This window comes from Sceloporus occidentalis, unplaced genomic scaffold, assembly GCF_023333645.1.
Source record: "Sceloporus occidentalis isolate IW3139 unplaced genomic scaffold, rSceOcc1.0.p SCAF_178, whole genome shotgun sequence".
NCBI classification, from domain to species: Eukaryota; Metazoa; Chordata; class Lepidosauria; order Squamata; family Phrynosomatidae; genus Sceloporus; species Sceloporus occidentalis.
The window spans coordinates 14,462-42,315 of NW_028317158.1; the positions used below are offsets into that span (position 1 = coordinate 14,462).

The following is a 27,854-nucleotide window of genomic DNA, read 5'->3' on the forward strand; positions in this document are numbered from 1 at the left end:
AATACAACGCCTCGTGTTACACGTCAGTTACAAGACCTCCCGATCACTTGAATTATCGCAATCCAATTAAACGGTATTTTGCAGACTTCTGGGTTCCGGAATACGAACCTTGAAAGCGGCCTGGACCCCCAGGACCACCGGCTCCGGAGAATGCTCGATGAAACACTCAATCTCGTGACTGACGGATCCGATCTGCCCTCCGGTCAAAATCAGCTCAAAGTCACCGTATTTCTTCGACTCTGGGAACAAAAATAAGGATTATACTCTTTACACGGAGAATATTTAATAAAGCAGACCAGGTGACTTGGGGGGTAATCAGTTGTTGCCATTTATATAGCGCCATCATATTCCGTGGCGCTGTACAACGAGCAAACAAGAGGTAGAGGGCCCTGCTCAAGGGAGCTTTCAATCTATGTCATTAACAAGGATTTTCTTGTCTATGCATGAGTCTAATATACAGATAGATTTTATTTTCTTTCCAGTTACATTGAAACATAGACTGTTCCGGCAGATCGGCCCCATTCGGCCCATCAAGTCGCCCGTTTCTCCTGCTGTAAAGACTCAAACCTTAATCAGTCGTTGGTCTCGTCTTAGATTCAGAAGCCATATGCACAACCCATGCATGTTTAATACCCTCACTGTATTACCCTCTACCACTTCTGCTGGGAGGCTGTTCCACTTATATACCACCCTCTCAGTAAAAAGCTGTCTTTTCAAAAAATAGAAATGACTAGAAACCTAAATACTAGTGATTTATTATGAGTAGAAAAGGATGTGAATTACCAATACTTCCAGTCTTTGGTACAATCTGAACGATGTTGCGGGATGTAGCGGTTTCCCATTTGAAGTTAATAGCAGAGCAGCTATTATTCCACATCTGAAATGACACAAATTAATGAATGGATAACACAATCCGAGTATAGGCCCAAGCGCGGGTCCCGGCAGATATATTATAGGCTTTCCCTCTCTCTCATCTTAAACTCCAGGCTCATGAGCTATTTACGAAATAAAGAAAATGAAACTGACCACAAATGGCTTTCTCACTGTCGTGCCTATAAAGGTTTCTCCGGGGAAGATGATGGTGTATGGATCCAACAATACGTTAAACGGCTCAGTGACTCCTTTGAAGTCCACGTCCAGGGCAATGACATCATTCGCTGTGGGTTCCAGCGCGGACAGAGCCGTCAGACCCTTCTTTTCTGCACTGAGAAGAAAGCGGTGCAAAAATTAAATACAGCAAGTATAAAATTATTAAAATCTGGTTATCTGAACACAACGGGAACACAAACCCCCTCTAACACCATACACATACACACACTATCTCTGTCACACTACTAAGCCTAGGCTCACCCCTGACACCCACACACGCTAACCCCAAATTATAACACACACACATGATAACACCATACACTAACACACACACATGCTAACACCAAATTATAACACACACACATGATAACACCATACACTAACACACACATGCTAACACCAAATTATAACACCATACACTAACACACACATGATAACACCATACACTAACACACACATGCTAACACCAAATTATAACACACACACATGATAACACCATACACTAACACACACATGCTAACACCAAATTATAACACACACACATGATAACACCAAATTATAACACAAATGATAGCACCATACACTAACACACACATGCTAAGACCATACACTAACACACACACACATGCTAACACCAAATACTAACACACACATGCTAAGACCATACACTAACACACATACACATGCTAACACCAAATACTAACTTATGCACTAACACACTCACGCTAACACAATATGCTAACAACCCACACTCATGCTAACACAATACACTAATATTTATACACTCTGACATCATATGCTGACACACATTCATGATAACAACGTACACTTTGTGACAGAACCCTCCATCACTGAGAGCCAGCCTCCTCCCTACAGACAATTGCACACCATAACACCATACACATGACAGTAACACATGACATGCACCCATGCTAAATGGCGGGTCTTGGAGGATAGTGATTTTTGTTCCTCCACACTCACTGATGGTCCACCCCAGACCTCATCCATTCCGCCGCAGATCCCCCGTCTGACTCATGTGCCACCCGTACATCACCATCGAAAGAAGAGACGAGGACTTGCCAAGTATAAAAGGTTCATACTTTTTTTGCAGGGGTGTAACACGGGCCCCTGGTGTTGAGGCTTCTTGGTGCAGAAGTGGGCCCTTTGAATCTGGCCCTAATCCCCTGCTATGTTTTTATTACTGGGCATACAGTGTTTGTTAACATACTAGTGGCTCATATTTTAAGCATGATTTCATTTATTTGAATCCATTGATCATTAAGTACCAGTTTTTGCCTAGCTTTACATACAAGAATATTTTCAGCCTTCTCCCATAATTATAACAACTCTGCATCTCACCTAGGGGGCCATGGGATGTCCTGGAGCAGCAACTGAGCGACACTGTGATAATCCGCCACCTGTGACGTAAACACAAAGGAACTGGCTTCTAATATGTACGATATATCCATATATATATGCATGACGTCTACAGAAACCCAGAATACAAATTACATATCTAATCTAAACCGGAATGAGTGGCATGGGGCTACCAGACCTAGGCCAGCAGGTCCATGGGGGTGGTAGCATGGACCCTGCTCCCTGTAGTGCCACGACTCAACGGGCCGATTAAAAGGAGATCACTGATCTACCCAACCGACCCTTTAACACCATGAAGGACCAAGCCGAGCCAGCGCACCCTCCATAGTTTAATGACTTCGAAGTGGCGCTGTGCGTCCTTAAAAGGCGGAGAGCCGGGATATGATGTCATACCTCTGCACTCTGAAGAAGAACTAAAGGCATTGATGTCAGGGTGTGGGCTCTTTACCTCTGTGGGGCAGTAGGTTACTGTGAACGTGTGGACTTCATGAGGTTGAAGGACGCCTTGCGTTGGACTCAAGCTAAAAGCTGGTTTGGTATCTTCGTTGAAGTTGAGTTTGGTGCCTTCTTCAGGTTTTCTGGTTTGTAAATTTGGGTCGATGATCTGCCAGTAGTAAGGAAGAGCCACGTGTCTAAAAAACGAAGGAAACAATAATATTTAACGCTCTTATTTCGCATTGAAAGCCGGAGTGAGCAGCCACAGGCGAGCTGGCTGGTTGTATGAGAAGTAGAGATGGGGTCGAGATGCAGCCGCCTTACGACACTACAGAGACTCGCGAGGACCAAAATATTAAAGGAGTGGAGTTTAAGCTGGTTGGGTTCAGCCTTGGACTCTCCTACTCATACAAGATAGCTGAGTCAGGAATTATTCCCCCCCCCCTTCATACCTCAAAAAAGTGCAACCTAATAAAAAAATATTTGGCCAAAAGAAAAGGGCCATTAAACACAGATTGGATTAATTTATAGACTGTTGGTTTTTTTTTTATTTGGACTGGACCAGTTCCTTGGGTTGACGATAAGGAGCGATGGCTTTTATGATCATGGCTGCATGTCATTAGGGGAAGCGTGCTTTTTACAGATTGCCCGCTACAGAGATCCACAATCCTGGCACCCAAAAAAAAAACCCCTGCCCATTGTACAGCGCTACAGAATTTATGGCGCTATATAAAACAATAAGTAATAACAATAATAATGCCCCGTTACTTGGGAGACTTTGTTGGTAATATTACGTATACAAGTGGGACTTCCCTGTAATGCTGAAAGCTCACGTCATTTACCAACTCACATGAACTTGCAATTTGGTGAATAGACCCCAAATTTTAGCTCCAGTCCACAGGGGGGTAGAGCTGGAGAGCTACCGTAGATCTGCTTACGTGGTGTTCCTTATAGCCAGACTCTTCTGCACGCTGGAGCTCGGGTTGGTTGGTGGGAATCGTAGCAGGTGTTTGCCTGAGAGGTCCGATAGATCCTCGGCTGCTGTCTCATTGTCTCCACCACTCACGGACACCAACTCCAGGCCCACCATCTCTCCGTAACCTGGGTGCAAGCAGAAATACTTCTCATTAAATACTATACACAAAACATATACACCTGTGAACAAGAATTGCATAATAGAATAAATACGTAAGCGACTAACTACGAGCAGCAGTATCCCGATACAAAGTATGTGTTCTGCGGAGAGGGTGAGAGATAATACGCCCGTGGGCCGCTGTGACAGGGCCAGGCTAGCTGGCTCATGTGTCATATGAAGTTTAGCCGGGTCACGGAGCGCTTTTGTGTCCGGTTCTGTATACTGTGACCCGGTAATATATTATATTGTGTTTATTGTGTAACCGGCCCAGAGACTGATGTGGATTCAGCCCCAGCCTTCAAAGAGACGATCCTATAATCTGGCTGGGGCTCTTAATCAGCCAGCACAGCCCTGTCTGCCCAGACGGCACCCGCACTACAGGGGGGATAACACAGGTGGGGGAACCCATTGTATTCTGTAATCCCCTCACCTGATACATCCCCTGTATACTGATGGGATTTGTGATGGGATGTGAGTGATGGGATTGGGGGTTGGGTTCGGTACACATTGCATTGAGATTGTATATAAATTCTGTGTGTTTGTAATAAAGGGAGTTCTTCTTGGTTTACTACGAATGGTGGTCTGGATGATCCGTGGATAGCTGAGTGCGATCCGTATGAGGGACTGACTGGTGATTCCTCAGCCCTCAAACAGGGGGACCCAGCCTTGGGTACGGTGACCCTGTTACAGCCGCTGTTCGGGTACTGGCAGTATTCTTCCTTTTCTGTAACAGAGCTATGGAATCTATAGGTTCTCTATAAATGTGATATACAGTATAGACCAGTATATACTAACCTGTTAGTGTGATATCCTTAACCTGGCAGTTATCACAAACAACGGTAAAAACATGGTTGTATTTTTCAGGAGAAGATGGAAAGAAAACGACCTAGTGATCAAAAAGCAAAAAAAATAAAAATAATAATTAATAGCAACAAAATCTCTCATCTGAGAAGTTTTTAGTACTATACGAATTTAACGTACATATTTTGGTCAGATGTATATATATATATATATATATATATATATATATATATATATATAACTTACATTTTTGCAGAGCCAATGTTATAAAAGAAAGATATATTACCCTGCTTTATTCATAACAAAAAACTGAAAAAATATATTATTCTGTTTTATCCATGACGATAAAGGAATACATATTTTTTCTATTTTATTCATAATAAAAAGTAAAAATAAAAGAAAAATATCCGATTTTATCTGTTTATCGATGATTTTACATTACCTGCCACTTACCTCAATAGCTATCTCTTGACCAGGGTATAGTTCAAACAGAACAGGTTGAATTCCAAATGGGCCTTCCTCCACCAAGCCAGCTGTAGTGACGCTCTTAAAAAAACCATATATATATATATTCCTGAGTAATAGTGAAAGAATTAGGATTTCTGGTAATTTTAACTGAATTGTGAAGAAGTTGAAGAGTTTTTTTGGGTCTATTGGTCAAACTGTCAATCAAGTTAAAGGTTAACCAGACTCTCTGTGAGGGCATGCGAGAGTCAGCAACTTTACACTTTGCGAGTTGCAGGTGAGGACGTGCAAATTCAATGTTAACTTACATGTCCTCGTCTGTGACTTGAAAAATTCACCAAAGGTGGGCTGAGATTTCTTCCCCTCATGCTCGGTAAGGTGGGGTAATTCCATAATCATTGGGCAGATATACGTGCCTCTATATGTTTCCTGCATGCTAGTGAATGCAAATGTTTTTTTTTTTCCTTTTTGTGAGTTCTAAAGTGAGTTAGCTTTCGTAAATTTGTCCAAATCCTACGAGTTTCCTGCTTCAAACACGAGTATTTTTCCAGCCCGCAAGCCCTCACAGTTTAGTGAATACACCCCTTTGTATGGCTCAATACATCCGTAGTTACTGTCTCCTGGTGTTGGTTGCAGGCAGCAGATGAGATAGTCTTACCCGAAAGTTAGCCGGAGGCCACGCGCTCTTGGGCATTACGCAGAAGCGTCCGCGGCTCATTCCCTCGTTGCGGCAGAAGTACTCCATGACCTTAACTCCGCCCACTAAGCAAGGACCGCAGTCCAAGGTGTTAGGCACTACACAAGAAAAACATAACACAACCATACAATTACACAAACACATATTACACTCAATGGAAAACACGCATGGGGTCTCCTGTTAGAGATTCCTTCCATCCATCTGCGGAAAAATCTCCTAAAAGTGCCGGGAAAACTGGAGCGCAGAAGGGGTGGTGCACTGAAACTCTGGAGCTGCAGCTTCTGATAAAGGTAACTGTTTTAACTTGTTTCTTCCTACAGATACAGAATGCATATCAAGTAACTTATAAAAGGGTTTAATATGCATTCCTCTTGATGAGGCTGCATGGCCCCTTTAACGCGCCAATGAAAGACTGGCATAAAAGAGAAGTATTTTTCGGACGCACACTTTTTTTCAGTTTTTTCTTGCATTTGGACCACCGAGAAACACCCCATCATTTTTTTAAGGCTTAGATCTGAGCTTACGTGTTAAAACCGGGGGCGGACGTCTTGCTTCGATGGGAACAAGTACCGGATACGGAGCTTGGGACTCAATTAGTAGAAAATCCTCAAAATCGGCGAGACTGTCCGGAATGAAGCGAACGGTGTAATGGCAGCTCATTCCCGGAGCTACGATGCCTCCTTCCCCTGGAAACTTTCCTAAAAGGCACAGAAGAAAGATGACAGGTAAAGGACCTTATAAAAATGTGATAATGGCTTCCGACTGGATGAGGAAGGTCAATGCGTTAGATACAATGTGACTCCGTGGAAGAATTTCCCAGTAATAGTTCTATTGATCCTGCTGGCCAAACAGAGAAATCGTGGTTTAGAAGCGTTCCTCAGGACACTTCTAATAGATTGGCCAAGATTTTCGAAGTGGCTTCATGAAGATCAACAGTTAACCCATTCTGACAAACAAAATGTTTTATTTCAGCAAACTAAGCCGTTTTCCAGCACTCCATACATAGATTACGGTTTTGTATCTTTGGGGTAGTAAAATAAACTTGCGTACATTAAATCTTCTCAGCGTCTCGAAAAGAGGGTCACCCGGGGCTTCAATCGTGTCACCAAAACAAATATTTGGTTCCTTACTTTTAATGCTGCATATGCTGTATGTGAAAATCATCACTTGCTACATTTTCGCAGTTTGTCATTTCCGTGGAATGAAAACCACATTGAGAACCGCTGGGTGAAGCAAATCGAAAATCTGAATTTGGAGGCGAACTCAGTTGACCTCAGGTGGATTTTGAGCTTTTCGGGACACACAGGACAACTTGGTGCTGGTTCAGCCAAAGTGAATCCACGTTCATTTCAGCCAAACCCAATATGCCCCAAAGAGACTGTCCTTCCATGATCTAGATGAAGGCGTACATTAGTCCTCTGGACTTTTAATAGAGACCCCTTCCTTTAGATTGTAAGCTCTCAAGGGGGCCATCAAAAGCCCACCATTCCTACCAGGAACCTTGTATAAAGTACCATAAGGCTAGAAGGCAGCTCACGGGCCGGGTCCTCATCTCCTGGTGCGTCTATGTGTATTAATGTATATTTGTTATGTGTGCTAACTGCCCCATTTAAGTTGTACAGCGCTGCGTAATGTGTTGGTGCTAAATAAAAGGTAATAATAATAATTTAAGGTGGTCACGATTGACTTACCCAGGCCGATGGAGAAATACGGGGTAGATGGAGGGATGACTCTGACGTGGCGGCTGGAAGCAGTCATATTCCTTAATTCCACCGTCGTCTTTGTGTTAGAAGAAAACAGGAGGGTAGAAATATTCACTGAATTATTAAATATCCTAATAATTTGTTACATTTTTTTAAACACTCAGAGTTCCTTTACATCAAAGATGCACTGAATGTATCAACAAAACATTGGCCAGCATACACCTGTGGTAGTTATCATTATAAATATATATATATATCCCGTTCCATGTCTTATGCTGGTTGAACCCACCTCGTAGATCTGGCCAACTTCATAGTCTGGAAAGAAGACCACGGGTGGGTTGGGAATAAACACCGGCTCGTACGGATTACTGGAAAGAAAGCATTGGATCTGGGTTTAGTTACGGCATTGATTAAACGGGAACAGATGCGATCAGAAAACCAACGCAGACGGGGTTAATGTTGTAAATGACTATTGTAGCTGGAAATGCCTGATTTTTTATGGAATCTCTTCATAGGGGTACAGAGGCTCTTTATCACTCCCATCACTCCTGTGTTCCAATGGCCCTTTATCACTCCCATCACTCCTGTGTTCCAATGGCCCTTTATCACTCCCATCACTCCTGTGTTCCAATGGCCCTTTATCACTCCCATCACTCCTGTGTTCCAATGGCCCTTTATCACTCCCATCACTCCTGTGTTCCAATGGCCCTTTATCATTCCCATCACTCCTGTGTCCCAATGGCCCTTTATCACTCCCATCACTCCTGTGTTCCAATGGCCCTTTATCACTCCCATCACTCCTGTGTTCCAATGGCCCTTTATCACTCCCATCACTCCTGTGCTCCAATGGCCCTTTATCACTCCCATCACTCCTGTGTTCCAATGGCCCTTTATCACTCCCATCACTCCTGTGTTCCAATGGCACGTTGTGTTCGCTGATCCAAGTTTAAGTTTAAAAGGCTAATTGATGGTTAGAAGACCCTTTTGTAATTATGTTACGGCCAGAAATGTCCTCGTTTTCCATGAAAACAGCCGAGTGGCCCCAAAATTTGGGGAATGGTAGTGTATAGGTCTTTCGCATGGTGCACGTTCCATCACATTTAACCCCTTAAGGACAATGGGCGGCCCCTAAACCCATTGAAAACAATGTATTTTGAGCCCGTACATGTACAGGCTTTGTCATTAATGGGTTAAACATCAGATCTACAGGACAATTCAAGTGTGTATAGCGGGGATAAAGCCAATTTACTGCTTCTTGCCTTTAGACCACCAGAGAGTAGCCCCTCTATTGTTGTGATTTGGAAACAGGTCTCGGTATTTGCTCTCGTTCCAGGAGGTGAACCCGTTTGTCATGTACGTGTTAACAAAGAAACATAGAATGGTGGCAGATCGGCCCCATAAAGCCCTGTCTAGTCTGATGGTAATCAGTCGTTGGTCTCGTCTTAGATTCAGGAGCCGTATGTCTATCCCATGCATGTTTAATACCCTCACTGTATTACCCTCTACCACTTCTGCTGGGAGGCTGTTCCATAATCCTCTCCTCAAAGTAAGAACTTCTGTGGAACCCCAAGAGTTGAATCTTAAAAGTTAACAAGATAACTGAAAATAAATATTTACCTTTCTTGCACGACTCTTTTTCTTCCAGATATTATTTTTTCGGTTTTCTTGGCTGGAGCGATGAGCGAGCGCCCGTGCAAAAAACGAGGATTTTTCAGGAAATTGTGCCTTTTTTCTAGCTTGGCCAGGTGGGATCGCTCTCTCTCCTTGTCTTCTGTGCTCATCTCCTGTTTCCACGAGCGTGGTTTTCCTGATGTGGATTTCTGCAAAAACGTCATATTTAGGTCATTGATCCCAGAAGGATTGAATTTGGGTAAGTAACATATACGTCACTATGGAGAAAAGTACAAATTTGGTCAATTTTGGTGCAAAATTTGTTTTATCACCATAGCAGCCAATGGGATGGTCCGATCAGTGGGCATATTGCGCTGGTTGCTATGGTGATAAGAGCACTTATTGCCCCAGAATTCCTTTTTATATAGTACGATATACGATATAATATGAATAAAACACACTTTGGTAGATTTCTTCTTGTTCTGATCTTCAATGTCTGAGGCTGATAATAACGTTAGGGAGGACGAAGACGATTCTAAGGTCCGTCTCTCACATTCCGGTTCTGGAATCGGGAATTCTGTGTAGCCATCATCGACTGGGCTTCTAGAAATGTGCTGGTGAAAGCTGAAGGTCTCCTTGCAAAAAGAAGGCTCTGGTTTGCCTAAAATACAGAAATATATATGTAACGATAAATATCCAAAACATACAAACGTATGATTGCAGAGCAGAGTACTTGGCAGGCTGCGATACATTCTGGATGACATCTTATTCAAAGACATTGAAGTTAAGAAGCAGAACCCATGAAAGCCACTGAGCTGATGCTTTACGGCAATGCTAATGAAGTCTGTGATTACGATAAGGTAACCGAACTAGAACACATGCGCACGACAATTATGAAGTTGTTGGAAAATATTGTATCATCTAAAAAAAATAGAACCACTAGAACCAACTAGAAACAATTTCATATTTTTGAAAACACGTAATACGCGTAAAAACAAATGGTGGGAGATCCCTTTTTACGGCTATATAATAGAGAAAACCAACCTTTGGGTGCCTTGGTTACAGGAGTAACATCTGTTATGTAATCATCTGGCGAGATAAGTTTATGTTTCTTTAGAAGGTTGCTGTCTACGCACCACCTGAAGTACGACTCCACTTAAAAAATAAACAAAAAATAACAAACTATTGAAATTTTCATTCATTTGAAAAATAACGAGGATTCTATAGAGGTTATTTAAAGATAACCTGAAATTTATGTAACTTGCTAGGATGTTATTGAAACCATAGAGAGGATCTCGGAGCAATCAGTAAAGTCACTTACACGGAAGTATTGGTAAAGGTAGTGTCATAAAAAGAAATCAACACATTTTATAGACGTTTTAAATATAATTTCTTATTTTATTTGTATTATTTTATTTAATTACACTCCATGTCATCTAATGAATGGTGATAATGTATCCCAAAATGCAACTTGCTTCTAGACTGGCTGGTTATAAACATTAGATATTACTTTTATTTTAATTCATGCAATTTCCTATTTCATATCAGCTATGGATATTGTTGTTATATTATTTTATTTGTATTATTTTATATTATATTATTATTATTATTTGTTTAATAATAATAATAATAATAATAAAATATCAAAAATAAAATAATTATATATATATATATATATATATATATATATATATATAAATATATAAAACTGTTGCAGAAAGAAGGAAAGCAGGAGGAGGCGAGCTCAGAGAGTCTGATAACAGGTAGATCAAAAAATCTTTTATCCTAAACATTTTAAAAATTAAGTTCAAGTGAATATTTTATAAATATTAAACTAGAAAAATAGAAACGCATTCCCTGCTACAATAATATGCCGATCAACTGAGTTGCCTGATTACCTGGGGGTAACCCCAGAGACTCAAACGCCTCTCCGGCCTCCTCTTTCAATCGGTTAAGGATCCGTTCTTCTTCCGCAGAAGCCCGGGCTCGTGCCTCAATAATGTGCTTTTCTACCCTATCAGCTTCTGCCAGTCGATGTTCATACTCCCCACGAATCTAGAAAAGTAAACAAAAAGGTCATAATCTATAGATACTAACATCTGCGGAGTAAGAGTTTCTTCCAGATCTTTGTTCATGTTATGGTGTTGGTTTTTGGAGGCATTAGTGGGATATAAACAGGACCGGGCTGGCACACTGGAGTACGAGTGTGGTATGTCAGGTAAACTTTTAGCGTAAGAAATGGTGTATATGCACTCACACTTTAGAAAAGATGATCAAGCTTTGTGTATAGGTCCTCCACGATCCGCGTGTGGAGTATATATAAAGAAAAATAAAAAATAAAAAACACAATGGTGTGGTATTTCAATCTGTGGGGAGCGCCATGTTTGATTTCTGACGTTTGTACGTCTGACGTCAGTGTATTCTCCCCTCCCGGCGTCTTTCGTTGTTCATCGCCGGGAGGGGAGAGATCAAACATGGCGCTCCCCACAGATAAAAAGACCAACGAGACAACACACAGAATACTCCTGAGGAAGCCGCTACACAGGCGAAACGCGTTGAGGCAGAAGGACGGATCGAGCTCCCGTCCTCATACACATTGGACTGTACTATTTTATTTTATTTTAAGTTACTTTTAATTAGTTTTTTTTATATATTTAATTTTAAACGTGATATAGGTATATCCTATGCACGTAGTGTATTTTATTATACCGGGCATGTGCCCAGAATAAATTCCCATTTTATATATATATGCTTGGTGGATCAATTCACATCTAAACCTTCATATACAAGCACGTAATCGGGAAGGACGGAGGAAGTCAAATTTCTACACGCCAGACACACCGGTTCTCAACTGTAAGTGTACACCTGTTCTGGCGTGCCAGAACTCTGTTGAAATACCACACCATTGTGTTTTTTATTTTTTATTTTTCTTTATATATACTCCACACGCGGATCGTGGAGGACCTATACACAAAGCAGGGTTCGATTCCCGGCCAATGCAGGGTTTTTTTCCCTGCAACTAACTTCTAAAGTTAAAAAAAAACTCACCAAAATAAAAGAAAGAAGGTATTCTCTAACAGAGCAATTGGCACATTGATAGAAATGCATTACCCACGCCATTCACATACGCTAGTTTTATACAATGTGGTGTATTTAATCGGACATGTGATGTTATACATCCGGATGATTTGCACAGGAAGATAGTAAGATGAGCGATCATCCTGCGAGATGGAAATTTAGTGAGTGTGAGTGTGTGTGGCTGAGTTTGGTATGCAAGTCTGAGATGTTGAATGCGTATGTTTGAGTTTGTATCAGCATGTCAGAGTGATATGCGGGATTGAGTGGCTGCCAGTGAGTGTGACTTGGCATCAGAGTGTTTGTCCGTCAGGGTTTTCACCCCAATATCAGGGTGAATGGACAGATTCACTCAGTCCGGAGCCGACGCCATATGATTTAACTCCTTCATGACAAAGGCTGATTTTACTTTTTGTACCCTTCGTGACAATGGCCGTTTTAACATTTCTGCGCTTCTCGTGTTTAGCTGTAATTTTCTTCTTTCCCGTTTACTGAACCCACACACACAGATATTGTTTTTTTCAGGACAAGAAGGGCTTTCTTTAGATGACATTGTTTTGATTGTATCATATTATTTACTATTAAAAAAAGTATAAAATATGGTGAAAAATGTAGAAAAAAATGACTGTTTCTAACTTTTAAAAAACCTGCTAAATAGATTCTACTATTTGTCCTGAGTTTAGAAATACCCAATGTTTTTATGGTTTTTTTGCTTGTTTTTGCACGTTATGGGGCAATAAGTACAGGTACCGTTTTGCTATTTCAAAGCCATTTTTTCCAAATCTGGTAATTCTTCCCATTTGCCATTTCGGGTATATTTGAAGCCGGCCAATGCAATTTACCCCATCAAGTCATATATTTTTGAAAACTAGACAGCCCAGGGTATTTCAGATGCTAGTATTTTAACTCTTTCCATGCACCATATCTGTATCAAAAGAAGATGATGAAAACCAGTGTGAAAGAAGGTGTATAGAGAGAAAATAAATATACTTTCCTATGTGTCGCTGAACCGGATACCCAGCTGCAACCCGTAAAAACAACACTCTCCGGGTGTGAAAATCAGAACAAAAAACCGCTAGGGGGCGCTCGTGTATACCGGTCAAAACATGAAAACAGAAAGAAACAATAATAGTGTAATATTGTGTGCAGATGGTGACACTGTGTGTCAATGCTATGCACTCACAATGTATATGTGTAATCAATTTTTTTTTTTTTTTTTTCATGCACCATATCTACCTGGCTGTTTGGGGGCAAAAGGGCCACATTTGGGGCATGCGCATTTTTCAATGTTGGACTTTGGCATTTGGCGATCAACTGCCCATGCCCTATTTGGTACATCTTTGAGCCGGGCCATTTCAGTGTGCCCAACAAAACCATATATTTTTGAAAACTAGACACCCCAGGGTATTTCAAATGCTAGTATTTTAACTCTTTCTATGCACCATATCTACCACCAGTCTTTGTCAAACTTTGTGGTAGTCATTTTTTTGCATTTGTTTTGTCACACACATTTTACTTCAGGTATGAATAAACAGGTTCTGGTATATGTCACTATCACAAAACACCCCAATATGTGTTCAGCAACATCTCCTGAGCGCAGTGATACCCCACATGAATGATTTTGCCTGGCTGTTCGGGGGCAAAAGAGCCACATTTGGGGCATGCGCATTTTTCAATGTTGAACTTTGGCATTTGGGGATCCACTGCCCATGCCCTATTTGGTACATCTTTGAGCCGGGCCATTTCAGTATGCCCAATAAAACCATATATTTTTGAAAACTAGACACCCCAGGGTATTTTAAATGCTGGTATTTTAACTCTTTGCATGCACACATTTTACCACCAGCATTTTTTCAAAGTTTGCAGTAGTATTTTTGTGTGTGTATTTTTCCCACACACACCTACTTTATGTATGAATTTACAGCTCCTGGTATATGCCGCTGTCACACGACACCCCAATATGTGTTCAGCAACATCTCCTGAGTACAGTGATACCCCACATGCATGGGTTTGTCATTTTTTGGGGGAACTAAAAGGCCACATTTGGTACGTGTGCATTTTTCTTATTGGAAATTAGATGTGTGGCCATCCTTCCCCTCGTGTTAATTGGGACCTTGTTGAACCCGGCCAATTCAATTTACCCCATCAAATCATACATTTTTTTAAAGTAGACACCCCATGGGCATTTAATATGCCAGTATTTTAACTCTTTCCATGCGAGAATTGTTTTAAGCTAATGTGCTAATTTTAGGACTTGCTCACAAAAATATATTTTTTATATATATATTTTATTTTTTTTGCCTTTTTTTTATTTTTTTTAACTTTTTTTTTAACTTGAAGGTTCCCCTGATAGTGACATCAGTGGGAAATTATTTTTACATTTTACTGTTTTTTTAACAATTTTTTTCTAATTATTATTAATTTTATTTTTTTATTTATTTTTACTAATCACACTGTGATTAGAAAGCTGGGCTCCATTGACTTGCATGGTTGAATGCAGTACCTGTATTCAACCTGCAAGTGGAGCCAGAGTTCTCTAGAGGGTCTGGAGACCATCTAGCGAACTTTTGCATCTTTATTATTTTTTTTCCCGGGCCGCCGCCATCTTGCGGATGGTGAAGATGGCGTGCAGCCCGTCCTGGGGTAAGTTTTTGGTGTCACTGAATGCCTCCTGATCGAGGAATTCCAGCGACACCATTTAAGTTTAGGAGGTGATCGTTGATCGCCTCCTAAACGCTTTTAAAACGGGCGTATGGCGGATGTTGACACCCCGGGGAGGGGCCAGACATGGCCCCTAGTGCTGATCGTGGCGTTGCTGAATGCCAGACATGACGGTCCTGGCACGTCAATTGTCGTAAACGACTTGTTTTTCCGTGACGTGCCAGAACAGGCAATTGTCATTAAGGGGTTAATAATATTTAAGCTTGTTGCTTTTCTCACTTATATCACAGCTGAAAACCATGCTTGATTACAGGTGGCTTTCCTTAGAATATCTTGCCAAGTCATAATTTCCATAAAGTCCACTGTTAGAAAATCACTGCTAATAGTGGCAGCCAAAATGTTCTGTCTCAGAATATTACAGGGTTAATATTTGAGGAATCACAGGGTGCTCACGTTGATAACGTTGCGTGGTTATACAAAGCCATGCAAAATGATGTAAACCAACCGGTTTTTATCATTTTAGTTATAGGCTTCACACCACCAGCCATCACCCTGGAGGCGATTTAAGCGCAGACCCTTAGGGAGAAAACCCAGTCTCGGACCCTTTGGAGCAGCGTTCCAGCCAAACAGGAAACCTTTTTTAAGTCTTTCAGACTGCGGTCTATGGGACATGAACCAAAAAGCTTCCCCTCCTTCTTATGATCCTGTTCGTATAGAGCAGGAATTGAGACTGTAACACTATCCCCTATCACTAATGTCTGACAGCAGTTGTAACACGTGTACACAGATATAACGTGTGGAATGCTGATGCCTCTGGCAGACACACAGTCAGCTGCTCAAAGGCAGTCAACATCTAAGCATTGGTGGTTCAGTGGTAGAATTCTCGCCTGCCACGCGGGAGGCCCGGGTTCGATTCCCGGCCAATGCAAGATTCTTTTTCATTATTGGAAATGGACGTATAATCAAAGAGTTTGATGGCAGATAAGACCCATTCGGCCCGCCTAGTCTGCCTGTTTTTCCTGCTGTAAAGACTCAAACCTTAAATCAGTCATATCCATACCTGGGAACTCTCCGGGTTTGACCCGAAGATTGCGGGGTGGGCGCTGCTTCTTCGGTGTTGACACGCCGCGCTCCCCGCCCATTTTTTCCATGAAATGGGGGTGCTTCCCGCTGCAGTCAGCGGGAACGCTGCCAACGTCAGCGGGAACTCCCCCGACGTCAGCGGTCCCGCAAAGGGAAGGCTCTGGGTACCCAGAGCCGAGAAGTTCCCAGGTATGGTCATATCCCATGCATGTTTAAATCCCCTCAGTGTATTATCCTCTACCACTTCTGCTGGGAACCATTTATCTACAACCTTCTCATTAAAGTAAAACTTCCTTACATCTAGTAAGATGCTCTAGTGTTAGATTAAGACCTCTTGTTCTTATATTTCTCCTTCTTTGACATAAAATGCCCTTCTGTACTTTGTTAAATCTGGTTAAATATTTAAATGCTATCACATCTCTCACCTCTCTGAGCTCCCTTCGTCTTCCTTACATTTTGCTTGCTTTTTGCTTTATTGAATGACTGCTTACCTTCAAGTCTTCAGAAATAATTACTCCTTCTGTTGCCACGGACAGAACAGGGTCCCCAATGCTATATTCTGTCTTGGGATTTTTACTTCCCAAGTGCATTATTTTATATTTATCAACATTAAACTGCAGATGCCGCACTTTCAACCATTCTTCTAATGCACTCAGGGCCGGCCCAAGGCAAAATGCCGCCTGGGGCGAATTTTAAAATGCCACCCCCCCCCCCTTATCTACCCTTCCTCTCCCTCCGTCCCTGCCGCCCCCCCCCATTATCTACCCTTCCTCTCCCTCCGTGCCCCCCCCTTGTACTTACCTTTCAGCAGTCCTGCGGCGAGTCTCCCTGTTCGGTCTCGGTGCCGGCTTGTAATGCTGAGCGCCGGAAATCTTCCGGCACTCAGCATTACAAGCCGGCACCGAGACCGAACAGGGAGACTCGCCGCAGAGGAGAGAGAGAGGGGCGCCGAGAGGGTACTGACAGCTTGGTAAGCGAAAACCACTCGACCCTTTCTCTCTTTCGCTTTTAAAAAAAAAAAAAAAGGGCTTGGGGCGGCAAAGTGCCGCCCCTTCAAAAGTGCCGCCTGGAGCGGTTGCCCCACTTGGCTCCATTGTCGGGCCGGCCCTGAATGCACTTAAATAATTTGCCCTTTGGCTTGTTCCACCAGGACGGTCTACCCTGTTGGAGACTTTTGTATAATCTGAGAAAAGATATACCTTACCATTAAGACCTTTTGTAATATCGCCAATAAAAATACTAAAATGTACGAATCCCAATACGGAGGTACCTGACTTCCACTGAATATACACCAATAACTACAACCTCCTGCCTCCATTCTACTATTTAAACATCCACACCCAAAGACAATTGGGATTGGAGCCAGTTATTTAAGAATCCCATCATTTTGGAATGGTTTTCATTAATTTCCCAACTACTGACACAAGACTTACTGGTCTGTAGTTCTGGCAGGGCACTCCAAGACTCTTTTAATAACTCTGGGTGGATCTCAATGGATTTGTCTGTTTTTACTTTGGAGACTTCAAATAGAAGCTGTTTCAAACGTCTCCTTATTTCTAATTGGTAACACCAGTCCCTCACCTTCACCTGAGTATTTAATTGGCAGTCGGATAGATCTTAATCCTCATTGATGTAACTCCCTTCGTTTGTCATTAATCTAATCATTCCTGGTTTACGTTTTCTTCTTTCACTTATATATCGGAAAATGGTTTTATCACCTTTTTTGGTAATAAAAAAACCCAGTAAAAACCAACAAAAGGTTAATATAAAATAATACACAAACGCGTTTCGCCTAGCACAGGCTTCCAAACGCGTTTGTGTATTATTTTATATTAACCTTTTGTTGGTTTTTACTGTTTTTTTTTTTTATTACCAAAAGTTTAAAATAAATAAGTTTTTTAAAAAAACTATTTTATCTTGCTCCTGGACCTTTTTAATTTATAAGACAGAATGCCTTGTCAGCCACCACTATATCCTTGGTGGGGAGGAGTGAGCAATTCTATCATTGCTCACCAAAAAGGAACTGTGGACACTCCAGACTGCTCCAAAGGCTGAGGCTAAAGAAATTCCAAGGCGAGGATTATACCGCCTAAATGCACATCCCGGGGCTAACTGAAGAAACCCATATTACATAGTGCTGCCAAAGAAATCCTTAAGGCGAGGATTATATCGCCCAAGCGCATACTTTGGGGCTAACTGAAAAAGCCCCTACCAAATGTGAGTAGCCACTTGCGGCTTTCATTTTACAAAAAATAAGCTTTGAGACATATTGTCTTTCTCTTTCTTTCACATATTCACATCCGTGAGAGCGCAGCCACTAACCCTCCTGTGAACTACTCTATTTTTTGTCCCAGTCCGGGCCTGATGCCATCCATCTAGGTTGGGAGGCTTGATGCGGTTCACAGGCGAGGGATGGCAAATGGTCCTTCCAAGAATTCTTAAGGTTCTATAACTGTCAAAATATTTGAACCATGTAATATTAGCCCTCTTTATGGATGTCTGACAGCTTTTCTAACAGATGTGACACGTGGACGCTAATTCTTCCGGCAGAAAGTCAGCTGTTCTCCTACCTACCCCTTCTCGTTATGATGTAGCTTGTAAAGAGCCGGAATGGGGGCTGTAACACTATCCCCCTTTACAGATGTAAACTGACAGCAGTTGTAACACGCGTGCACAGATGTGACGTGTGGAAACTAATGTCTCCGGCAGAAACGCAGTCAGCTGTTCAAAAATAATCAACATCTGGGCATTGGTGGTTCAGTGGTAGAATTCTCGCCTGCCACGCGGGAGGCCCGGGTTCTATTCCCGGCCAATGCAAGATTCTTTTACCTCTATTAACCTAAAATTAGCTTTTAAAGTGGAAACAGTTTCCCAGCAGATAAGGCCAATTCAGCCCGTTGGTCTCGTCTTAGATTCAGGAGCCATATGCCTATCCCATATATTCCCTCGTCATGTTAACTTCCACTACTTCTACTGGGGGCTATCCCATGTATCTACCACCTTCTTATTAAAGTAAAACTTTTTCACATTACATCTAAGCCACTGATGCTCTCGTTTTAGATTATGGCCTCTTGTTGGGACTGTAACACTATCCCCCTTCACAGATGTCTGACAGCAGTTGTAACACGTGTGCACGGATGTGACGTGGAATCGGAGGTCTCCGGCAGAAACGCAGTCAGCTGTTCAAAAACATCCAATATCTAAGCATTGGTGGTTCAGTGGTAGAATTCTCGCCTGCCACGCGGGAGGCCCGGGTTCGATTCCCGGCCAATGCAGGATTCTTTTACATTTATTAACCCAAAATTAACTTTTGAAGTGGAAACTGTTTCCCAGCAGATAAGGCCAATTCAGCCGTCTAGTCTACCACTTTCCTGCTGTAAAGAATCAAACCTTAATCAGTCGTTGGTCTTGATTCAGGAGCCATATGCCTATCTCATACATGTTTAAATTCCCTCACTGTATTAATCACTTCTACTGGGGGCTATTCCATTTATCTACCACCTTCTTATTAAAGTAAAACTTTCTCACATTACTTTTAAGCGACCGATGTTCTAGTTTTAGATTATGGCCTCTTCTTGGGACTGTAACACTATCCCCCTTCACAGATGTCTGACAGCAGTTGTAACACGTGTGCACGGATGTGACGTGGAAACTAATGTCTCCGGCAGAAACGCAGTCAGCTGTCCAAAAACACTCAACATCTGGGCATTGGTGGTTCAGTGGTAGAATTCTCGCCTGCCACGCGGGAGGCCTGGGTTCTATTCCCGGCCAATGCAAGATTCTTTTACCTCTATTAACCTAAAATTAGCTTTTAAAGTGGAAACAGTTTCCCAGCAGATAAGGCCAATTCAGCCCGTTGGTCTCGTCTTAGATTCAGGAGCCATATGCCTATCCCATATATTCCCTCGTCATGTTAACTTCCACTACTTCTACTGGGGGCTATCCCATGTATCTACCACCTTCTTATTAAAGTAAAACTTTTTCACATTACATCTAAGCCACTGATGCTCTCGTTTTAGATTATGGCCTCTTGTTGGGACTGTAACACTATCCCCCTTCACAGATGTCTGACAGCAGTTGTAACACGCGTGCACAGATGTGACGTGGAAACTGATGTCTCCGGCAGAAACGCAGTCAGCTGTTCAAAAACACTCAACATCTGGGCATTGGTGGTTCAGTGGTAGAATTCTCGCCTGCCACGCGGGAGGCCCGGGTTCGATTCCCGGCCAATGCAAGATTCTTTTACATCTATTAACCTAAAATTAGCTTTTAAAGTGGAAACAGTTTCCCAGCAGATAAGGTCAATTCAGCCCGTTGGTCTCCTTAGATTCAGGAGCCATATGCCTATCCCATATATTCCTTCGTCATGTTAACTTCCACTACTTCTACTGGGGGCTATCCCATGTATCTACCACCTTCTTATTAAAGTAAAACTTTTTCACATTACTTTTAAGCCACTGACGCTCTGGTTTTAGATTATGGCCTCTTCTTGGGACTGTAACACTATCCCCCTTCACAGATGTCTGACAGCAGTTGTAACACGTGTGCACGGATGTGACGTGGAATCGGAGGTCTCCGGCAGAAACGCAGTCAGCTGTTCAAAAACATCCACTATCTAAGCATTGGTGGTTCAGTGGTAGAATTCTCGCCTGCCACGCGGGAGGCCCGGGTTCGATTCCCGGCCAATGCAGGATTCTTTTACATTTATTAACCCAAAATTAACTTTTGAAGTGGAAACTGTTTCCCAGCAGATAAGGCCAATTCAGCCGTCTAGTCTACCACTTTCCTGCTGTAAAGAATCAAACCTTAATCAGTCGTTGGTCTTGATTCAGGAGCCATATGCCTATCTCATACATGTTTAAATTCCCTCACTGTATTAATCACTTCTACTGGGGGCTATTCCATTTATCTACCACCTTCTTATTAAAGTAAAACTTTCTCACATTACTTTTAAGCGACCGATGTTCTAGTTTTAGATTATGGCCTCTTCTTGGGACTGTAACACTATCCCCCTTCACAGATGTCTGACAGCAGTTGTAACACGTGTGCACGGATGTGACGTGGAAACTAATGTCTCCGGCAGAAACGCAGTCAGCTGTCCAAATACACTCAACATCTGGGCATTGGTGGTTCAGTGGTAGAATTCTCGCCTGCCACGCGGGAGGCCCGGGTTCGATTCCCGGCCAATGCAAGATTCTTTTACATCTATTAACCCAAAATTTACTTTTGAAGGGGACACCGAAGCATAGAAATTCCCAGCATATCAGTCACATTCGGGCGCATCTAAACCGCCTTTTTTATCTGCTGTAAACACTAAAAGTTTAATCAGTCATTGGTCTTGTCTTAGATTCAGAAGCCGTACACCTATCCCATACACTTTTAAGTTCCTTCACTTTATTAACCTTTACTACTTCTGTTGGGAGGCTGTTCCACTTATCTACCACCATCTCAGTAAAGTAAAACTTTCTCACTTTACATCCAAGCCACTGACGCTCTTCTTTTAGATTATGATCTCTTGTTCTAACAATTGTCCTTTAAACTATTTCTTACATAAAGAGCAATCCTTCCTCCTTTTCTGCCTTCTCCATCCTTTCTGTATAACATGTTCCTGGTGTTACATCTTAATCATTTTGCTCATTGCACCAGGTCTCAGTAACGGCCACTAAATCCACATTATTAACAATGCAGGTATTTGTGCGCATTAATCCAAATCTACCGTCATTCAACAATGTTTGGTAGACATACCTTTTCTTAATTAATCCATATGAGAGTAGGGTTGTGTTACCCTGTTACCCTCTAATTTTGTGTTCTCTTCCCATGTTGTATCAGGTTAAGCCTCCGCCAGGGGCTTAGGAGAATCATTGATATAATGTTTTGTCTGACAAGGATGAGTATGAAAGGGGTCGTGGTCCACAGCAGCATGGTTACTAGATGTTCTCCTACCTACCCCTTCTCGTTATGATGTAGCTTGTAAAGAGTCGGAATGGGGACTGTAACACTATCCCCCTTTACAGATGTAAACTGACAGCAGTTGTAACACGCGTGCACAGATGTGACGTGGAAACTGATGTCTCCGGCAGAAACGCAGTCAGCTGTTCAGAAACACTCAACATCTAAGCATTGGTGGTTCAGTGGTAGAATTCTCGCCTGCCACGCGGGAGGCCCGGGTTCGATTCCCGGCCAATGCAAGATTCTTTTACCTCTATTAACCTAAAATTTTCTTTTTAAGTGGAAGCAGTTTGCCAGCAGATAAGGCCAATTCAGCCCATCTATTCTACCAATTTCCTGCTGTAAAGAATCAAACCTTAATCAGTCGTTGGTCTCGTCTTAGATTCAGGAGCCATATGCCTATCCCATATATGTTAAAATTCCCTCGTCGTATTAACTTCCACTACTTCTACTGGGGGCTATCCCATGTATCTACCACCTTCTTATTAAAGTAAAACTTTCTCACATTACTTTTAAGCGACCGATGTTCTAGTTTTAGATTATGGCCTCTTCTTGGGACTGTAACACTATCCCCCTTTACAGATGTAAACTGACAGCAGTTGTAACACGTGTGCACGGATGTGACGTGGAAACTGAGGTCTCCGACAGAAACGCAGTCAGCTGTTCAGAAACACTCAACATCTGGGCATTGGTGGTTCAGTGGTAGAATTCTCGCCTGCCACGCGGGAGGCCCGGGTTCGATTCCCGGCCAATGCAAGATTCTTTTCCTGCTATTAACTTTGCAAAGGGGCCTTCACCTAACTACAAAAAAAAAACTTTGTTGTTTTGTTTTTTAATTATTTTGTAATAAAGAGAAACCATATTATTAGAGCTTTAGGATTTCTCAAACACAAAAAGAAAATTGTGATAACTTGTTCAGTAAAAAAAATGATTTTGTAGGGTCTGAGTGGCAATTACATTTTTAATCCAACTTGCTTAAAATGAACTAAGAGTCAAATTTATTATATCTATATATTAAACTGAGAGCTTTCAATGTTTGATTCAGCTGATTGAAAAGCGAAGTTCCACCGAACATCCCAGCGCTGTATACAGTCATAAATCCGGTACTCTAGATTGTAAGCTTGCGAGCAGGGCTCTCTCCACCAAATGTATCGGTTTGTCTTAGTCTGTCAATTCTTGTCTTGTCATATCCCTTGAATTTATGTATTGTATTAAGCGCTGCGTAAACTGTTGGCGCTATATAAATAAAGGATAATAATAATAATAATAATAATACTGTATACTGTAATAACCCCAGTGCTATATACAGTAATAACCTCCAGCGCTGTATACAGAAATAATCCCCAGCACTGTATACAGTAACATAACCACCCAGTGCTGTATACAGTAATATAACCCCAGCGCTATATACAATAATAACCCCTCATGCTGTATACAAAAATAATCCCCCACCACTGCATATAGTAATAACCCCCAGCCCTGTATACAGTAATAACCCCCCCCAGCATTGTATAAGGTATGTCAGTCATTATCGCTAAAAAACCTGGTTTTATCTAATTCTGTCCCAGTAAAATCCCTTTCCCTGCTAAAACGGATTGACCAGATGCTTTATGGCAATGCTAATGAAGTCCTTTCCTCCATAGACTTTCATTACTCAGAGGGTCAGGCTGGTGATTAAGACTGAGCCATTGAAAAAAAAAAAAATCACAGGCAGGATGAGTGCATTAGTCAGGTTGTTTGTACATTGGGCTCAGATACTGGAGCGAGAACTAAATACAAATGGCTAATATGCAGCTGTTAACCATACTGCACTATTGTTCCGTATATGTCATTTTTGTTTTCTGAGCTACTGAGATCGGTTGTTACAAGCGCCCCTAGACGTTGGTTATATAGGGTTGCAGCTGTACACTCAGTCGGAAAAAGGAGAGTATTTCCTTAATTTTATTATTTCTTATTCCCTTTCACTTTTGACACTGGTTTACATTTTTTATATGAAAACATTTTATAACTCAGGGGCCGAGGAGTATAGTTCACATGAAGAACAGCCGCATAAGGCTGAGTATGATAAGGGTTGTAGCTGCTAAAGTGCTAGAAATTCTCTAAGCTCGCCCTTCTTCTTTCCTATAGGGCAGGGATGAGGAATGTAATACTATCTCCCTTCACAAATGAGCAGTTGTAACACGTGTGCACAGATAGGACGTGTGGAAACTGATACGTCCAGCCGACACACGACCAGCTGCTCAGAGAACTCCAATATCTAAGCATTGGTGGTTCAGTGGTAGAATTCTCGCCTGCCACGCGGGAGGCCCGGGTTCGATTCCTGGCCAATGCAACGGCCTTTTGCATCTTTTAACTTTGGAAGTGGATCTTTCACCAAAACTAAACATTTACTCTACAATGGAGAGCAATGGGCAAAGTTAATAGAAATGGATTACTCATTTCATTCACTCGAGTCAAGTGTGTCTCAACTGTAGGCTAAAAGTGGTACACTATGTGACCAAAGTATGTGGATGCCTGACCATCACACCTGTATGAGCTTGTTGGACATCCCATTGCAAAACCATGGGCAATGGAGTTGCCCTTTCTTTGTGGCTACAACAACCTCCACTCTTCAGGGAAGGCTTCTTCTTCAAGGAGTGTTTCTTTCAACTGAAAGAGCATTTGCGAGGTCAGGCACTGATGTTGGATGAGGAGGCCTGACACAATTAATCTCAAATGTGTTTGATTGGGTTGAGGTCAGGTTTCTGTGCAGGTCACTCGAGTCCCTCCACACCAAACTCATCCATCCATGTCTTTATGGAGATTGCTGTGTGCGCTGAGCAGGGCCGGCCCAAGGCAAAATGCCGCCTGGGGCGAATTTTAAAATGCCGCCCCCCCCCCTATCTACCCTTCCTCTCCCTCCGTCCCTGCCGCCCCCCCCCATTATCTACCCCCCCCCCTTGTACTTACCTTTCAGCAGTCCTGCGGCGAGTCTCCCTGTTCGGTCTCGGTGCCGGCTTGTAATGCTGAGCGGCGGAAATCTTCCGGCACTCAGCATTACAAGCCGGCACCGAGACCGAACAGGGAGACTCGCCGCAGAGGAGAGAGAGAGGCGCCGAGCGGGTACTGACAGCTTGGTAAGTGAAAACCACTCGGCGCCCCTCTCTCTCTTTCGCTTTTTTAAAAAAAAAAAGGGCTTGGGGCGGCAAAGTGCCGCCCCTTCAAAAGTGCCGCCTGGAGCGGTTGCCCCACTTGGCTCCATTGTCGGGCCGGCCCTGGCGCTGAGGCACAGTCATGCTGGAATTGAAAAGGGTCTTCCCCAAACTGATCCCACAATGTTGGAAGTAAAGCATTGTCCATGATGTATTTTCCTTTACATTTATCCTTATTTACTGGAAGTGGCCAAAACCCTGGAAAACAACCCCAGTCGATTATCCCTCCTCCACCAAACATTACAGTCAGCACTATGCATTCCACTAGGTAGCGTTCTCCTGGCCTCCTCCAAACCCAAGCTTGTCCATTATACTTCCAGATGGCATTGTGCACAGTGATCTTGGGTTTGCGTGCAGTTGATCGGCCATGGAAACCCATTTCATGAAGCTCCCGACACGCAGAGCTTGTGCTGGTATTGCTTCCAAAGACAGTTTGGATCTCTGTAGTGATGCCACAGAGGACAGGAGATTTTTTTTACATGCTTCGTGCACTTGGTGGTCCTGTTCTGTGAGTGCTTCGCGGTTGAGCTGTTGTTACTCCTATACAATCCCACTTCACAATAAAAGCACTTACAATGGACCGGGGCAGAAATTTCCTGAACTTACTAGTGGCAAAGGTTGTAGTCCGACCCATTCTTCTGCCCATGTTTATCTATGGAGATGGCTGCCTATGTGCCTAAGTTAGCAATGGGTGCGGCTGACACACCTAAACTCAATATTTTGGAGTGGCGCCCACATACTTATAGTCATATAGTGTACACTATTTATGCCGACACATGGGGGTCTCAATAAACCTTTGTCCGTTTAAAGAAAGTCAATAGAGTCCATAACACTCAAAACACAGATATAAGTCTTATATATGCTATGGTATGATATTTATCGGTGCAATCTCCGTATAACGAATGCTTTTCCCATATCGGTGACACTTTCCCTTTTTACTGTAATACAAATGTGATTGTTACCTTTTCCAGTTCATCCACAAACATCTGGTGGAAAGGATTGTCTCCACCTCTCGACTTTATCAGGTTGGCCCCTGTGTCTTTCCCGATGACTTCACCGGAGTATAGGTCTTTGAAGACACTTGTCAACAAATAAGAAATTTCCTGAAATAACAAAATTAAATTCTTTAAGAGGGTGATTTAAAAAAAAAAACAGAACATACAGGGCTATAAATGATAGAAAAAACAACAAAATATTTTAGCGCTTCTCGATCCAAGAGGAAATCTCATTGCTTTTTGGAGTCAAGAAGGATCTTTCCCCCTAATTTGCAAAATAAAAAAAAAATGCTGAATTGGGGTTATTTCCCTTCTTTTGGTTCAAAAGCAGGAAGGATCCGTAGAAGGGGGGAAACTCGATGCTTAATTCTTCTATAATTTGGGATTCCAATGCACAATATTTTTGGGGCTATAACACCTCATATCAGGATCGCACCCATATATTAAAGCAGGGATACGATAAATTCCGAAAGAGATGTAGACCTCTACAGTTTTACCCCAAAACATATCTCAGTATGACAAATATGCAACATTAAAGTGAGTAAAGAGTAGAATGGTAGTCACTCAATCATGGAGTATTACCTGAGTCCTTTCAGAGGATGGTCTTGGTCTGTAGGTGGCAGGGTCCGGGGAAAGGGTCACGGTGGTTCGGAGAAGCTGGTCTGCTGACATTTTACTTTTTCTGTTTCTGTACCTTGTGACTTCAGCTGCATAAAATACATTAAAAGTGATGTTACCCGTATTCGATCGACTATGAGACGCGTATACTGTGCTGATTCGGCAGATCGGCGGAGGCGCTATATGGGAGGCTCGGTAGGGTGACCACATCGGCCATGTACAGGCTTTGTCATTAAGGGGTTAAAAAAAACCTAGTCCTATAATGAATCAAATACTGTATATTAACAATAAAAGTCATATACGCTACAGTGTGTTTGCTTCACATGCCAGAGGGCACAGTTAATGTTTGACATCATATATTTAGAAAGGGTTACTAGTAATAAAATATCTTGGTGGGATCTCCATGGAAAAAAACTGTAAGGCAGCCCTCATCCTTTAGAGGTTCTGGTTGGACTGGGAAAGAAATGCGGGCCTGGCTCTTTAAGGCCAGTGGCCACTAAATGATGTTAAGATACCGGATCAGACAAATGGATAGCAGAAACAGTAAGTGGCCTGCACTGGCCCACCAGGCATTTCTAGAACACATGGAACCAGGCCGTGGCAAACCGGGCAAATGACAGACTTTTTCTAAGTAAAAGCACCATTAAAAACAGTATTTCTAGTACCGCTGAAAGTCCAGAAGTAACATGCAAATCATACAAACATCTGCCTTATTCACACCTTTTACCGGGAACCGCTTATTGTCATGTGACACAAAAATCGGTATTGCTTGGTTGTCGCCATAGAAACTAAAAAAATCTTTCTTAAAAGGTCCTGTGTAGTTTCAATGTGATAAAAACCTCTGCGTGGGTTTATTTTCTTAACATTCTATAAATTGTGACGTTTTCGCTAAGTGCAAAGGCAGCAAATACGTCTTATTAAATGAATTGTATCGGCCGTTCACAGGCAGCTCTTATCATTTTAGGGGAG

At 42.3% G+C, this 27,854-nt stretch overlaps 10 non-coding genes and 1 pseudogene across 10 annotated transcripts; 10 read left to right on the forward strand and 1 right to left on the reverse strand.

The window, feature by feature from the left end:
• The window catches only part of LOC149278838 (deleted in lung and esophageal cancer protein 1-like), a 40,284-nt pseudogene extending 13,345 nt beyond the window's left edge, over positions 1 to 26,939 (reverse strand).
• Positions 15,907 to 15,977, forward strand: TRNAG-GCC (transfer RNA glycine (anticodon GCC)). Its single transcript has one exon. It is a non-coding gene; the product is annotated as a tRNA-Gly (tRNA).
• Positions 18,879 to 18,949, forward strand: TRNAG-GCC (transfer RNA glycine (anticodon GCC)). Its single transcript has one exon. It is a non-coding gene; the product is annotated as a tRNA-Gly (tRNA).
• Positions 19,337 to 19,407, forward strand: TRNAG-GCC (transfer RNA glycine (anticodon GCC)). The gene has a single exon. It is a non-coding gene; the product is annotated as a tRNA-Gly (tRNA).
• On the forward strand, positions 19,838 to 19,908 carry TRNAG-GCC (transfer RNA glycine (anticodon GCC)). The gene has a single exon. It is a non-coding gene; the product is annotated as a tRNA-Gly (tRNA).
• Positions 20,296 to 20,366, forward strand: TRNAG-GCC (transfer RNA glycine (anticodon GCC)). Its single transcript has one exon. It is a non-coding gene; the product is annotated as a tRNA-Gly (tRNA).
• Positions 20,752 to 20,822, forward strand: TRNAG-GCC (transfer RNA glycine (anticodon GCC)). Its single transcript has one exon. It is a non-coding gene; the product is annotated as a tRNA-Gly (tRNA).
• TRNAG-GCC (transfer RNA glycine (anticodon GCC)) lies at positions 21,253 to 21,323 on the forward strand. The gene has a single exon. It is a non-coding gene; the product is annotated as a tRNA-Gly (tRNA).
• On the forward strand, positions 22,250 to 22,320 carry TRNAG-GCC (transfer RNA glycine (anticodon GCC)). The gene has a single exon. It is a non-coding gene; the product is annotated as a tRNA-Gly (tRNA).
• On the forward strand, positions 22,767 to 22,837 carry TRNAG-GCC (transfer RNA glycine (anticodon GCC)). Its single transcript has one exon. It is a non-coding gene; the product is annotated as a tRNA-Gly (tRNA).
• On the forward strand, positions 24,343 to 24,413 carry TRNAG-GCC (transfer RNA glycine (anticodon GCC)). The gene has a single exon. It is a non-coding gene; the product is annotated as a tRNA-Gly (tRNA).
• Positions 26,940 to 27,854: the final 915 nt, after the last annotated feature.